The sequence below is a fragment of the Girardinichthys multiradiatus genome, chromosome 6, assembly GCF_021462225.1.
Source record: "Girardinichthys multiradiatus isolate DD_20200921_A chromosome 6, DD_fGirMul_XY1, whole genome shotgun sequence".
Taxonomy (NCBI): domain Eukaryota; kingdom Metazoa; phylum Chordata; class Actinopteri; order Cyprinodontiformes; family Goodeidae; genus Girardinichthys; species Girardinichthys multiradiatus.
Window position 1 is genome coordinate 21,107,461 of NC_061799.1, and position 14,291 is coordinate 21,121,751.

The window sequence follows — 14,291 nt, forward strand, 5'->3', positions numbered from 1 at the left end:
TATTTAGGCTGCAAAGGATTGAGAGAGAGCAAGATTTAAAGCAATTAATAAAACCAAATTTTGCAATGTTATTTAGTTTTATCTCTCAGCTTTAGATCTCTGTCTGTCATGGAACATGGTCGATTTGGAAATGCTCGTTTTAGAAATCTCAGTCAAGGTATCAATCTATATTTTAAATAAAATACAGATGAAGACTACTGTTTTAGTCACATTAATCGTCACTAATATAAGATGCTAAAGTCAGTTTAAAACAATTCTGTTCACAAGGGCCAAAATGGCTAGCACAAAAGCATTCGTATGAAAGGATTTTATATCTGCTTTTTAACGAAACAAAGTAGTTCTGATTTTTGTCGAAAAGGGATCTGTAAATCATTGCAAATCCAAAACACAAAAAGGTTCTGGCACATTTCCCTTATTAAAAAAAGCCATACAGTCTCCTACTTTTTGGGGGTTGACTGTTTATAAAACATTAAGTGTTCAAACCAAATTACAGCAAGAGCCACAAATCTTCCCCAGGCCAACTTTGGACACCTTTGGTTTAAAAGAGTGAACTTCCTAATCATGTTGCCTTTGTTTTAAAATAGTAAACCCCTGTTAGTGTGGAATCTGCTTCTTATATAACAACTTCTGACAAAAGAGAAATTAGAATCTGAATCAGGTAATCAGTAGTAGGTCAAAGCTGAACAAAGACCCAAACTCGACAGCAAATTCTGATTGATGTATCTTTAATAACTTTATGAAAAAATATTCTTTGTTAGTTTAACAGCCCTTCTTTTACTATACTCCTCTCACTTACACCATGCCACAATTTTCTTTACTCTCTTGACAGAAGTCCTTCATAATTTCATCTCCTCCCTCCTCACTCATTCCTGTTAAAGGTCAGCCATGTCATAAGTAATCATATAAGCCCTTTAAAAGACCTGCTTAACATCATATAATGTTGATGTGACTGATGCAGTTGAACTGTGTAGTGCAAACACTCTTCTCCACACACATTGCAGCTTTTTCTGAACAAAAGCCACAGCTGGACACCATTAATGAGCTGGAATGGAGGATTCTATATAAAGATTTCTTAACTGAAAGACACCAGCAACCGCCTTTAAGAAAACGAGAGAGCGTAATGACTCGACACTTAAAAAACGGGTGCCCCCTGAGATCTGTCTTAATCAGTTTCCATGGTTTCTGTTTGAGTCAGACAAGTGGGTATCTGTGACAATGCAGTATAGGGTAATGTGCTGGAGCGATAATGAGCTCTCCTTATGATCCATCATTTCCAGACGTGGGCATTCTTGCCCTATTTATTTCTTCATCTCAGTGGCCTTTCCTGTCAGTATACCCAGTCCTCTATCTAATTTAACTGTCTACTGTGAATCCATTTCAAAAAAGGTTATTGGCTTTAACCATCAAATTCACATTATGTTTTAGGATGGATTCAGTCAGACGCCAAAACTCCATCCATACATTAATGTGACTGTCAGGCCTAAACTCTCTTCCAGCATCCTCAGGCGCCCTCCCTCGGGCTCCTAGGCTTTGCAGGCTGGTGCAAGGTCAGTCGCAAAGGAGGAATGGGATAACGAAGGAGAGCAAACAAGAATTACTGTGTGCTTCCTATTGCCCTTTGGAACACATGGTCCAAATACTGCATGGCTGCAAAAACAATAAGTGTGCCTTCAATATCAGCACATCACCAGCAGCTTGTGGTCATATGACACCAACAAATGCCTTAACGGCATACGCAGTATCAAAAACAAGTCTGCACATCTTTTGCTTTCTCTTCATAATGAGCTGCACAACATATCGACTCAACAACAACAGCACTCAGCCTTCTCAGAAAGAACAAACTGAGCACAAAGCCTTCTCGAGATTTGATTGGTAATTATTCACTGAGGTTTTCATCAGCACAAAACACTGTTTTGCAACGGAGACATGTCTCAACTGATTAAAAAGACGAAGCTGTTAAAGTATTGCAAAAGTATGGAGGAGATATTGAAGTGGTTCTGTTATTTTAACTTAAAAAAGAGGGTGCGGCTCCCAGATAAAACTTCCCGAAACATTACTAAGGGGCCAGAATTTAAGTGTAGATAACTACAGATTAACTTAGTTTGAAAGTTTAGGTCATGAAAAAGTTTTTAATGTGTGTGAATGCTTAAAAATCTACCTTATCTGCAACTTTGATAGGAATGTTTTAAAATTAAACCATGTCCTTTTCTAATCTTGTTCTAAATTTCTAACAGGTAAAACAAAAAACTTGTAAGAGTTTTGTGTAATATTGCAAAATAAAACAGACAAAGGGGCAAACTGACCCCACTTTGTACTTTGCACTGACAATAAATATTACAGAATAAATCGATATATGCCACACCATGTTCTTGATTTAATTTACTAACAAAACAAAGCTTTTAACCCAGGCTGCTATTTCAACGTGGACAGCAGAGAGATAGAGAGAAGCGTTGGTTTCTTCTGTTTGCTGCTCTTCAGGAAAATGGAGTAGTTTCAGCATTCTGACAGAGGTGGAGTTAGGGTGACAGTTTGCTGATGCAGGTCATCACAGAACACAACGCAGTGAGAAATGCAACACCCCTGGCCTTTGTGCTTGCGCTGCAGCTTTGTGCTTGGAAAAAGAGCATCCTTACTGACCTTTACATTCACACATACACTTTGCTACACATATCACCTCATTTACAGTAGCACATTTGGTTCTGGGCGGCCTACGCAAACCAGCAATGAGTATGAACAAAAACAATTTATTTTAAACTAAATCAAACAGACTAATTACTGACTTTTTTATTATTAAAACATGGCAAATATGTACATCTCTGTGCTTGTGGTCCGAACCAAATGACATCTTTTTGTTTTTATTTGGATATTGATACCTTTTCATTCTCATGCTCCTAATGTCATCATCATCCCATTATCAACTTATTAAGTCTTCTATACTATTAATTGTACAGAGTTTTTGTACTTCAATTATATATAATTTGGCTCTGAGAGTGCAGCTCCAGCTAGGAATGCCAAACAAACAATGCCTATTGATTCCTGTTAGAGCAAACCACCGAGGACAATGAGATCTCTTGTTTAGCATACATAGACAAAACCAGTCTCACACATACACACACTGACAACATACAGCAATGCAAACCTTAGCAACAAAACACAAACCTCGGCCTGTCCTAACACGGAGTATTCTTCAAATGTGGGGAATATTTAACTGCGTGCAACACTGCATCTTTGTATACATGTGTGAGAATAAGCATGTGTGGCCTCGTGGCACAATGAGTAGCTGAGCTGATGAGTGGGGTTTCTTTGCAGCTACAGATAGGGCAAATATTAGATGTAATAAAAGCCATACAAGCTAAACTGAGTAGGCATGAGCCGGTATCAGTATCAAGTTATATCAAGGTAAAAAAAAGAAATAAATAAGGTAAATAAATAAATGGCAACCATTTTCTGCCATTTGATTCCAGTGGTTTAAAATTTGGTTAATAAGATGCAAGAAGTAACCGCTGTTTTCTGTTGGAGTGTGGAGAAGACATGACAAAAGACCTCCCCCACCCCACCCCCACCTGTTGCTTAATTTACAAGAAAGAGAAATCTGGCTGTTTGGAAATACTTTACATCGTGAAAAACACAAACCTAAAACAGCACCACCCATCACTTTTTTAAGGTAAAACAATGTTAAAACTACAGTGGGCAGATAGCCCAATTAATCAACCAGCTCAAATGGACCTGGTATACTCCTAGCATTTCTCCAACAGTAAAGCCTCAAAAAGGACAATATTTTAAATCTACTAAAAGGTTTAAAGGAAGGTTTATTCTAATAAAGTTTTGCTTGTCTATGTATCAAATTAAAATTATGAATAAAGGCTATAGTCAATATTATTAGAACTGTGATAAAAATTAATTTTAGTAGCATTAGGAGAAATTGTTGCTTTTCTGTTTTAAATAAAAGCAATAAGTTAGTGGTTTGTAATGTTATTAAACATTTGTATTTAAATTTCTTGTAAAAATATTGTAACACTATGAAACACGGGGTTACCGTTAGAATCTCATACAGATTCGCGGCTAGAAATGATTAAAAATAAATACACTTAACATAGTTACTGAGACTATAAACAATGTGTATGAATATGTCTAGCTTACAAAAATGGAAATCAACAACTGTCAGTAGGAAATTCTCCAGACGTATGTTAGATGAGGAAGCAGATTTTAGTGGAGGCTATATATTGCACTAAGCTTAAATTGAAAGGAACCAACAGCTCACCAAGACAGTGTTTTATGTTGTTCTTAACTCAAGATGACATCCCCATGAAAGAGTGAAAATACTTTACAACAATATAGCAGGAGTTTATATTTTAAAACATGGTTGTTATAATTGCCCTACCTAAAAAAGTGTGTTTAGTAACTGGCAGTCTAAGAATGAATGCTATTTCTATCGTCGCCCGACATGCCTTGCAGTGAGGGATACATGTTTGAGGGTCATTTAGCCCCAACTAAATAACCCTCCAACCCTCCTGGGGTGGGAGGTTTAAGGGAGATGGCTTTGTAGCATTTAAAAACTGAATTATCTGAAGGGCACATTTGGAAATGAAGGGGTTGAGGATGAGCTTTCAGATAAACTCGAAATGCAAATATTTTCTTAAATAACATATTTTAATGACACAATAACAACTGTCATGCATAGTTTGAAGCATTCTAATATATTATGTTTTCCACTGTTGATTATTGTTATTTAGGAAGAAAGTGGCAAAGATTCTCAATTTAAAATATCTTACCGTCACAGAAAAGTTAGAATGTCTAGTTCGATGCATACTGAGGTATTTCTGTGTGATATTTTCTGTTCTTCCTAACAATTTAAAATAGGAAAATGGCATTTCTCTGATTAAAATATATTGCCACAATTACAAAAACACAGATAATACTGATAAGTGTAGTTTAATGGATACTGCTGCATTTCAGATGCTTAGGTTTACTGTATTAGCAGTAAAACTAATCAGTATACTTTAAATATGTCTGAATATTGTTTTAATGAAAATATGCTATTTTGGAAGAAAACCATACATTTCTGTTGGTATTTGTGGTCCTGATTGAACATCTAAAAACATTTTAAAATCCATTAAAGTAGATTTATTTCTCATTAATGTACATTTGGTATATTTTTGTTCTTCCTTCAAAAGTATAAAAATAATGACTGTTCACAGGACTAATAACTGACACATTTGGGTATATCAAGTCTCATATGTTTACGGTTTAGAAATCAATGAGAACTGAAGAGTATTGGCTTCTTCAACGAGTGTCTCACTTCTGAGTTAATTCAATTCAATTTAATCAAAAATAGCACAATTCACAGCAGATGTCATCTAAAGGGATCTATCTTCTCAGTGGAATATACCTGAGTTTTGCACCCCTGGATAACGGTGGGAGTTACACTAAAACCTTTTTGGACTACCGTACTTAATTTCTTTTTAAACAACACCTTTCTGATTGCTGTGGCAATCATTTACATACATGCACACAAAGTAAATTTTCTTTAATGGGCATGTTTGCTACACTTTCACTGGTAATAGCAGTTTCAATCTTTAAATATGGCTAATGCATTTTCCGCATTTGCATTCATTGACTTATGTTGGAGGGCACTTGTAACAGACTGAAGCAAACTCAGCTTAAGTGATATTACAGTGCTATGTGTTGCCTTGTCTGAAAAACACTTTGCAATGTAAATGAGGGAGAAAGAAAGTTCTCAATTGTTAGATATGTCTATCTCCCCTAAAACTTATTAACTGTTGATAAGCACAGAATTAGATAAGTATCATGCAAGATTAAAGACATGTTAATTATAGCGGAAATACATCGCTGTGCCTCGCCTCTGACAGCTGTTCGAGTCAATTATTATTATTAGCTTAGCCAGGATTGTGCTAAGTGGAGAGTGACTTACCCAACAAAAGCTGTGGGAAAGTGTCACTCAGATGGGGTTTAAATGTTGCCATAACACCATAGGAACATGTAGAGGATTCCTCATGTCATAAAAACTTAACCTGTCATGGCAGACTCAACCACACATATAATCCTGTCTGTAGGACAGAGTATAAATCATAGGTGGCATACATCAGTGGACAGCAGTCTGCACCAGTTACTATGCGTATTTACACTGACAACAGCAACATGTTGCTCGGACATCACCGCCAGACACCAGTTTTGACAGGTCTACCTGCAGTAAAGGCTTTTACAAAAATTCCTCTTTACAACATATCACGCATCTGTCCGTACGCATGCACAAACTGGAGTTGTTCAGCTACTGTCTTAGCCACCATGAATCCAGCTCAGTCACAACAACATTCCTGTTCTTTGCCCCAACCACAGACACACCACCAAGAAGAAACCCAGAAAGGCAAACAGGAGGAGGGCAGAGATTGTGAGAAGATAAGGAAAAAAAGCAATGGTAGTGTTCAATTTTGTGTGAATTATAAACACCTCCTGTATTATTTATAGTTTTTTTATTTACCAGAATGAATGATTTGCCATTGTTCTGACAGGTCTTGAAATTTGAAAGAGGAAATACAAAGCGAATGCATCAAATTCCTAAAATGGCTGTAAATCTAGTGCGAAACAAACACTGGAACTTTTGGTACTTTTATACTGACAAGATGAGTTAAGACAAGCCTAACCTCTTCAGGAAAGAAAAACACGACACAGAAACCTGCAATGATCCTTCAGAGCCTTTAAAAAAGTCTGAATCCACTTACTTTTACTCCTGTTAAAACATCAACTAAAATCCCTCCATGTCGCTGAAATTCCTATTTGTCCCTCTCTGCTTCATAAACGTTCTTCCTCTCCTTTAGTTACTTGCCTGCTGTCAGACGCATGAAAACACTCAGACAGACAAACACGCTAACACACACCTCTCCTCCCGTAACCCGAAATGCTTGGCAACATTCTACTGTACTGCTCCCACCATAAAAGGTAGCAGAGTCCCATGTCACACGTAATTTACATACACTGGGGCGGGAGTTTGGCTCGCACAGCACGCATGTTAAAAACACACAAAGATGTGAAGCCATGCTTTCCACCTTTTGCCTGACCAGGAAAGGGAATAGTGGGAGGGTGGTGGTGGGGGAGGGTGGTGGTGGTTGGGGGGGGGGGAGGGCGACGACGACTGTTTACCAAGCCCTGCAGGATCCCAACATATCCAACGTTGAGTCAGATGGAGGGAATGAACGCTGAGTGGGCGATCTATTGATCCTATCCACTGCTTCCTGGAAAAACCACTGCCCTCCAAAGTCTCTCTCTCTCTCACACACACACACACACACACACACACACACACCAGCATATTTTCTTGCAAACCAGCGCTACCCTCAGGAAGTAGTTGTTATGTGACTGTCTGATTAAACCAAGAATGTGTCTTTCGGTGTGTGTGTGTGTGTGTGTGTGTGTGTGTGTATGTGTGTGTTTTCATGACTACAAACATGCTTTAACAAATAGAAATAAGTCTACTTACGGCAGAAGACACTAAAGACAATGAGTCTCCATGTCTCTACCTATATGCTCCACTGCATGTAGACTTACTTTGATAAGTGAAGCCCGAAGCTTGCACAGAAAGAAAGATCTAGATAAACCAACAAGACAGGGTGGAGGGTGGCGAAGCCAGCTCTTACCTCTCACATTGCTCTCCAGTTCTGTGTGCGTGAGCTTCCGTGTGTCGACTGGGTCTGTGTGTTTATGCGTGCATTCAGACAGGCCGCGACAGCAGACCCTTAGGCACCGGCTGGACCATTCTCAGGCAGGCAGGCAGGCAGGGGGAAGGCAGGCAGAACGCAGCAAGTCAGAGCAACTGGCAGAGGAGAGGCAAGCGAGGGAGTGAGTGAATCAGCAGCGAATGAGTGAAGGAGCAGTGCAGGACCGAGCACCAGAGTGAGAGAGCGAGAGAGAAAAAGAGAGTGAGAGGAGGAGTGTGTGTCTGAGCGCGTGTGCGCGTCTGTGTAAATGTGATGCAGTGTATCCCCACCCCAGCCGCTTCGAGTGTCTGAGCTGGGCTGTGCAGAGCTGTGCTGAGACGGGCTGTGTCTTTACTGATTCTCCAGCCTCTGGATCGTCTGACTGCTGCAGGGAAGTGCTGCTCGCTGGGCGGCAGTAGCAACAGCTGTGGAGGAGGAGGGGGAGGAGGAGGGAGCTCCAACTGCACTGAGCATACAGATCCTGCAGTTCCTTCTCCCTCCCTCTAATGCACGCTCAAGCCGTCCACGCCCCCCCTGCCTAAAACAACACCAGGAAGTACTGGCTCACTTGCAGCAGCATTGCCCTTGCCTTCCCAGGAAACACGCAGAAAAAAAAGAATGAGAGAATAATTTAAAAAAAGGCACAAGATAAACATAAAGGCAAGAAAAGACCATGGAAAATGAGACGGGGTATCGAGAAGTAAAACACCATGAGGTGTGAAGTATGTGAAAAATCAGTCTTAGAAAAGCGAGTAAAGTTAGGGCAAAAATGGCAGATGGAAAGAATGAATAGAATAAGGGGTGTGGAGGAAACAAGTATGGAAAGATTTACGGGGAGTGTGTGACAGAATAGGACTGGCTTCTGTCCGGCTCCCCTCTTTCTCCTTCGAGAGAAGCTTTTCTGCTGTGGCATGCAACCCTCAGCTCAGTCAAACATTGTAACAGCATCACACACCACAGTAAGCATACTGAAAATGCACTGTAGTAATATTCTAGATATACGAACACTGATATATATTTAAGGTTACATAGAGGTGAAAAAGTAAATATCTTGGATGTAAAACAGCACCACTAAAAAAGATTCAGTACAACATAATTTGCTGCAGGTCAGCAGCTTGTTAAAAAACAAAGTCAGTGGGAAAACACAGAAGCAACTACAACTACCAGGTCTCCTGCATTGCTGTTAACACAAGGCTTCTCTGCATCAACCTTTGCATTCAGGGAAAAGCCGGTATGACTGGTGAAGCCTTCAAAAATGTAATTTAGCTATTATGCTGCAATATCTTGTAGTTTAGGAGAATGTGGCCCTGGCATCTGTAGGAGCCCTTGCAGATTTTAAGCTGCGATCAGAGTATTCTTGTGAAACCTTTTTTTCCATGATTGTGATCTGAGGAAAGGGCATTTATGACGTTCTGTTTGGAATATTAAAACTGCTTTATTAAATATTTTCTCTAACAAAGAAAGACAAATACCACATTTCTGAACAAGAGTTAATTGAAAAACGTATGCCTCTTAAATGTTTAAAGGGATGCTTCAGAATTTTCTAAGCGATGTTCTGGTAAACTCAGTTAATAAGCAGTTAATATCTTATATGCAGTATAGTATTCTTAAATAGTCTAAATCTAGTTAGTTAGGACCGAAAGCCTGACTCAACTGCTGTAATCTGAGTGGGACCAAGACCACAGTGGACTTCTACTGTCCTAAAGCAACTCCAACCTCAATAACATGATTATTTATTTCAAACTGAGGTAGGAGGTGTGCGCTACCATTGACTTTCCTCTGTGAATCAGAACGAAACATGTAAACCATTTCCAGTTAGAGCAACTGTCTGATAGAAAGTGTGAAAAAAAACAACAGCATTCACTTTACCCATTATAATATTTTTGCTTTTTATGCCACTTTATTAAAGACACCTTTAAACTTTAAAGTTTAAAGCACGGGTGTCGGGGTGCGACATATTTGGACTTTGTTTGTGGCTTTGTGTTTGTTTACCTTTTGCTTAGATGTTTCTATTTTGGGTTTTGTAATCTTAATTTTTTTTTTTGTTCTTTTGCTCCCTCTACCACGTCCTAGTGTTTTGTTGTTTTCTCTCCTTTACGTTCTTAGTTTTTCTAAATGGTTTCTTTCTTATTACTATGTATGGTTTTCTTCTTATTATTATTATTATGGTTCTTTATTCTCCTTGGATTCTTTAGTTCAGTTTCTCATTTAATATCTCTGTGTTTATTTATGTTAGGTATTTGTTCTCTTTCTTAGTTTAGTTTCTCCGTTTTGTTTCTATAGTTCCAGTCTCCCTTTTTAGGTTAGCTTTAGTTATTGTTTTCTTTTGGTTTGCGCATTTTCTAGTTCTCACGTTTTCTGTTTTCCTTTTCACTTATTTCAGTCAGTGTTGGTTTAGGCTTTTGTTTATTTTACGGTCAGGTTTTCTTTTTGGGTTCTTTGTTAATATTTAGGTTGTGGTGTTTCTTCTATTCCCTCCAGTTTCTCAGTTCACTTTAGTTAATGGTTATTCTAGGTTCTTATGTTTCTTTTGGTTATTTATCTTCGTCCATAGTTTTGCTTAGGTCTGTTTCCCTGAGTTTTGTTATTCAGTCCCTTACTTATAGTTTTGTTTTTGTAGTCAGGTTCCCTTTGGTTATGCTATTGTCTAGCTCGTCTTGTATTCCCTTTTTCTAGTTTGGTCACCGTAGCAACTATTCACATTCCCTCAGTTCTCTACAGCCTGGTCCACACCTGATTTCTATCTCACCTGATTTCCTGCCTCTCATTCTCATTGGTCCATACTCCCCTTCCCTCTGTTCATAAGCTCTCTGGTGTTGTTTGTTCTTTGCTGGTTCCTTCTGTTCGCTCCGTTCACTACCCATGTCTATGTGATGTATTACCATTTTCTGCAGAGTCAACTTAGTAAGTTATGGATTTCATCTTTGTTTATACCTGCAGTGTTTTGCTACGCTTTGGAAGAATCTTTTTGAATAAAGACAGAACCTTCCTTTAAACATGCTGTGGCCAAGCTCTTGTCTGCACTTTGGTCCGACTCTCAACCAGAACGTGACAATGGGCCTGAAACTCCAGTCTTCGAGGGCAGATGTCTTGCAAATTCTAGGTCTGTCACTGGTCCAACACACCTAAATAAAACGGCTGAATTTACACCCCCACATGTCATCAAGTTTTACAGAGTCATGCCAATGATCAAATTATTTAATTCAGGCATGTTGAAGGAGAGATACATCTGAATGTTGCAGGAAACTGCTTCTCAAAATCCAGAGTTTGACCCCTCTGGTCTAGAGGTTCACCAAACAGCATTTGCAGAAAGGTCTAAGATGTTTTTGAGATAGGAGTTGAATTTCGGTGTGTTCGGCAGCAGATGCTCACACCGGACACAAATGGGGTTGCCCAAAAGGTCACAGAGAAAGCAGAGGTGAGAAAGAGATGAAAGAAGAAAACAGGAATAATATCGCAGCTGATATTGTTATTAAAATATTTACTAATATTTACCAATATTAGCGCTGTAACAAGATTTTTAAATATCTCATTCTGTCTCAGGCGTTGTGTCCCTCGGCAAGACACTTCACCCGCCATGCCTGCTTATGGTGGTAAGAGGGCTCGTTGGCACTGATTGGTCAGCCTCACTTCTCTCAGTCTGCCCCAGGGCATCTGTGGCTACAATGTAACTTACCACTGTCAGTGTGTGAATGTGTGTATGAATGGGTGGATGGCTGATTGTAGTGTAAAGCACCTTGGGGTCCTTGGACTTGATAAAGCGCTATACAAGTGCAGGCCATTTACCATTTAATATCGTGCAGGCCTATTCTCTTTAATCTAAAGAACGTGAAAATGCTGAAAAGTGATAAGATGTTTACTCAAAGACGCCTACTGATATATTTAAAAGTGTTTTAAAGGTGGGTGGGTTTGAGCAAATGGGCAAACCAAGGCTGACTTTCAACATATTTGTTGAGGCTGAATTAACAGTAAAACATTTTAACATGTCTCTTGGCTAAGTAAAGACCAGGACTAGTCAGCCTTTAAAAGTGAGAAACAGATCTTTACTGACATCTGGTCTTGAGAGGATAAGCATTTTTCTTTTAAAGATTTGTCTTGCAGCACTGGTGGCCTTTATTGTGTCATTTGTCTTTGAAAATACGCAGAGAGGAAAGGGGGTGAAGAGTGGGGAAGACATGAAGTACAGGTCGCCATGGCCGGGACTCAGACCAGGGGACAGCCACGTCGAGGGCCAAGGTCTCGAACTTTACTTCAGAAATTTCTTATCATTCCAACTAGATATTGGACATCTAGATTTATTTTCATGGGTCTTTGAAGATTATTTACTTTAGTTTGAAATTGTTCTTCATTTCTAACTGACTGGTGAGTTTCATGCTTTTAAGCTTGGTCATTCATATTTGCTTAATATTTGAGTAATTAAAGTCACTTGCTTTGCTCATAAACCTACTCTATCCATCCTTTGAATGACAAAAGTGAACATTACATTATGTGAACGGGTACACATAATGTACTGTACCGATTCACATACCTTCACATATGTGAAGGTTTGATTGCATATTTTATTTAGTGCTATATGTATACATGTTCATAACAGAACTCCTCTCATTCTCTGTAACTACGAGAACATATCCCGCTACTTAGTGTAAATGATAATTGAATATCTGTGCTCCTTTAATTCACAGTCTCAAGGAACTACTTTCAATGTGTTGCATAGCTCTGTTTAATCCAACCATGGTGATAAGTCATCTCTGATTCTCACACCAGTCCCTGAAATCCTCTGTGCTAATTTGTAGTTAACTCAGCTGCAGTGCTGATGTGTTACAGTTCCAATGCAAAAGTGATGTCTACACAATGAGAAAGCACAAAATACTTAGTTATTCAAAAAATTATAATTGACAACATTATTTGTGCCCTTATCTATTGCCAGCTGCCAGGCTGTATTGATGGAATGAACTACTTCATGTTATGGAGCTGCTGGAATACTGTTTTAAATGATCAGAACATTAGCTTTGGAGGTAAGCGGAGCTTTTCTTGACCCATAATTTGAAACAGTGACCGATATTCTTCAATCCAAATTAGCATTAGCTCTAAAGATCTGAAGTCTCTGTGAAACTCAAACACTGGAGTGGAATTTCCCCTTTTCTGCTGCAGCTGAGAGCACGCTACTGCTTCTATCTCTACTGCTCTCTGCATTGGTCGTTCACTCATCCACCTTAGTACTTTATTCATATATTTATCAGCTATGATTCATGCTTTCATCTCTACCTCATTTCTGGCACAATGTCTTACATTCAAACACAGAAAGGAGCTTTATCTTAAAAAGCCACAGAGCATCAGTGTGTGTTTTGAACAGTTTTATTTCCCTACAGATCCAAACATAGATCTGACAACTGAAACCCATTTTGCATTCACGAAACATTTGCAGATTTAGTCTGACTTGCAGCATTTTTAAGTTTCGTACTGCAACAAGTTTAACCAAGCCTACAAAAAACATTTCTTTACTTTGTTAATTACTATATATTTCTCTGAATGACATTGACCAAAATGCTTTAATCTTTGTTTTCCACATGTCTTGGAGGGTGGTGTGACACCTACTCTGGGTCTCCAGTGAGACAACGCCGCAGAGAGCAGTATGAATAAACACAATGAGTCTGAGAAAACAGTTCACGCACAAACGAATGATAACCAACCAAAAACAGGAAGAACTGAGTAAGTGGTATTAAAAGGGAAATTCCTCCAACAGGAAAAGTGAAATAGCTAACTACTCAGCCCATAAACGCATGAGTATTATGTTGTTGTTAGATTTGGCAAGTCGGGGAAATTAACTTCATTAATGTCAGCTTCAAGATGCATTAAGGTGAAATTGTCTCTGCTGCATTGATTCTGAAAATTTGGTTGAGGATTTGTGTTTTTGCAAAGTATGATTTCAGACTCACATTTATCAAAGTGAACCTAAGAGGGGATTACTGAGCTAACTTCACAAAGAAGCTCTAAAAATCTTGACGTTCCATCGAAGCTCCCAATATAATTTAATCTTGGCAGCAACAGCTTTTCATATGTGACTCATCTTACTCAGTCAAATAAAAAAGTCCTCACAGTAAGTTTTACCTCCGCACGTCCTCTCATATTTTACCTCACCCCTAATAAACACAACTTTCCATCATGTTTTCATATCATCTCAGGCCTGAGCTATTTGTCAGTCGTCTGTAAATGACTTTGGTTGGGAGTCGTGAACTCTCACTGGTCCGAGGATACATCCCAGAGATTCGGTAAGCCAAACTCCGACGGCTCATCCATCTAAAGGTCTCCAAGTATACATTACAATCACATTACAGACCATCACAACAACAACTGCAGCAGTCCAATGACTTAGAATAAAACGAAAACAACTTATAGTTAAATTTCAAATTGTCCTATTTACAGACTACAAAATATATCGCGCAGAGACAACAGTAAAGAGCTGTCCGTCTTTGCTTTTAACAAGCCAAAAGTTAAACAAATGTACCTTGTCTTATGCAGAACTGCAGCCGCATATGTCTGTTGCATACTTTGAGGTTTTCTCTGAAGTTTTTTTTTTTT

General features: G+C 38.9%; 1 protein-coding gene across 17 annotated transcripts in view; it reads right to left on the reverse strand.

The window, feature by feature from the left end:
• The window catches only part of mbnl1 (muscleblind-like splicing regulator 1), a 51,355-nt gene that overhangs the window by 36,499 nt on the left and 565 nt on the right, over positions 1 to 14,291 (reverse strand). For 12 of the 17 annotated variants that reach the window (XM_047367247.1, XM_047367245.1, XM_047367242.1 and 9 more), the window contains exon 1: positions 7,653 to 7,996. The exons of 1 other annotated variant lie outside the window; for it this stretch is intronic. The gene's annotated coding sequence lies outside the window, so the exon portion shown is untranslated. 4 more of the 17 variants (XM_047367232.1, XM_047367231.1, XM_047367234.1 and 1 more) reach the window with 4 other exon arrangements.